Raw genomic sequence first — 2,548 nt, 5'->3', positions numbered from 1 at the left:
ACTGTAGGAGACTAACTGTAGGGGCCTAACTGTAGGGGGTCTAACTGTAGGGGACTAACTGTAGGGGTCTAACTGTAGGGGACTAACTGTAGGAGACTAACTGTAGGGGTCTAACTGTAGGAGACTAACTGTAGGGGCCTAACTGTAGGAGACTAACTGTAGGAGACTAACTGTAGGGGCCTAACTGTTGGAGACTAACTGTAGGGGCCTAACTGTAGGAGACTAACTGTAGGGGCCTAACTGTAGGGGGTCTAACTGTAGGGGACTAACTGTAGGGGTCTAACTGTAGGGGTCTAACTGTAGGGGACTAACTGTAGGGGGTCTAACTGTAGGGGACTAACTGTAGGGGTCTAACTGTAGGGGACTAACTGTAGGAGACTAACTGTAGGGGTCTAACTGTAGGAGACTAACTGTAGGGGTCTAACTGTAGGGGACTAACTGTAGGAGACTAACTGTAGGGGTCTAACTGTAGGGGACTAACTGTAGGGGTCTAACTGTAGGAGACTAACTGTAGGGGTATAACTGTAGGAGACTAACTGTAGGGGACTAACTGTAGGGGGTCTAACTGTAGGAGACTAACTATAGGGGACTAACTGTAGGAGACTAACTGTAGGAGACTAACTGTAGGGGACTAACTGTAGGAGACTAACTGTAGGGGTCTAACTGTAGGAGACTAACTGTAGGGGTCTAACTGTAGGAGACTAACTGTAGGAGACTAACTGTAGGGGTCTAACTGTAGGGGTCTAACTGTAGGAGACTAACTATAGGGGACTAACTGTAGGAGACTAACTGTAGGGGTCTAACTGTAGGGGGCTAACTGTAGGAGACTAACTATAGGGGTCTAACTGTAGGGGTCTAACTGTAGGGGACTAACTGTAGGAGACTAACTGTAGGGGTCTAACTGTAGGAGACTAACTATAGGGGTCTAACTGTAGGGGTCTAACTGTAGGGGACTAACTGTAGGAGACTAACTGTAGGGGTCTAACTGTAGGAGACTAACTATAGGGGTCTAACTGTAGGGGTCTAACTGTAGGGGACTAACTGTAGGAGACTAACTGTAGGGGACTAACTGTAGGAGACTAACTGTAGGGGTCTAACTGTAGGAGACTAACTATAGGGGTCTAACTGTAGGGGTCTAACTGTAGGGGACTAACTGTAGGAGACTAACTGTAGGGGACTAACTGTAGGAGACTAACTGTAGGGGTCTAACTGTAGGGGACTAACTGTAGGAGACTAACTATAGGGGTCTAACTGTAGGGGTCTAACTGTAGGGGACTAACTGTAGGGGTCTAACTGTAGGGGACTAACTGTAGGAGATTAACTGTAGGGGTCTAACTGTAGGAGACTAACTGTAGGGGACTAACTGTAGGAGACTAACTGTAGGGGTCTAACTGTAGGAGACTAACTGTAGGGGTCTAACTGTAGGGGACTAACTGTAGGGGTCTAACTGTAGGAGACTAACTGTAGGGGTCTAACTGTAGGAGACTAACTGTAGGGGACTAACTGTAGGGGGTCTAACTGTAGGAGACTAACTGTAGGGGTCTAACTGTAGGAGACTAACTATAGGGGTCTAACAGTAGGGGTCTAACTGTAGGGGACTAACTGTAGGAGACTAACTGTAGGGGACTAACTGTAGGAGACTAACTGTAGGGGTCTAACTGTAGGGGACTAACTGTAGGAGACTAACTATAGGGGTCTAACTGTAGGGGTCTAACTGTAGGGGACTAACTGTAGGAGACTAACTGTAGGGGACTAACTGTAGGAGATTAACTGTAGGGGTCTAACTGTAGGGGACTAACTGTAGGGGTCTAACTGTAGGAGACTAACTGTAGGGGTCTAACTGTAGGGGACTAACTGTAGGGGTCTAACTGTAGGAGACTAACTGTAGGGGACTAACTGTAGGGGGTCTAACTGTAGGAGACTAACTATAGGGGACTAACTGTAGGAGACTAACTGTAGGAGACTAACTGTAGGGGTCTAACTGTAGGGGACTAACTGTAGGAGACTAACTGTAGGGGTCTAACTGTAGGAGACTAACTGTAGGGGACTAACTGTAGGGGGTCTAACTGTAGGAGACTAACTATAGGGGACTAACTGTAGGAGACTAACTGTAGGAGACTAACTGTAGGGGACTAACTGTAGGGGTCTAACTGTAGGAGACTAACTGTAGGGGTCTAACTGTAGGGGGTCTAACTGTAGGAGACTAACTATAGGGGACTAACTGTAGGAGACTAACTGTAGGGGACTAACTGTAGGGGACTAACTGTAGGAGACAAACTGTAGGGGGGCTAAATACCAGGCTGGTGCTGATGAGCAGGAGCGAATCATGGGGAATTATGGGGGAATCGATATGAAAGTGCAGCTCCACCAACTCAACCCCCCTCATTTAACACCAGGAGGCGCTGCTGCACTTTGGAAAGACTTTGGCCTCAATATCAGCCTTTCCTGATATTAATGCCACTTTATTGTTGTAATTCTGCGACTATTTTCCCTCGAAATATTAAGATTTTATTCTTAAACTCTACTATTTTCATTTCAGTTTCATTTC

This window comes from Pygocentrus nattereri, chromosome 1, assembly GCF_015220715.1.
Source record: "Pygocentrus nattereri isolate fPygNat1 chromosome 1, fPygNat1.pri, whole genome shotgun sequence".
NCBI classification, from domain to species: Eukaryota; Metazoa; Chordata; class Actinopteri; order Characiformes; family Serrasalmidae; genus Pygocentrus; species Pygocentrus nattereri.
Note: the sequence above shows the minus strand (reverse complement) of the source record.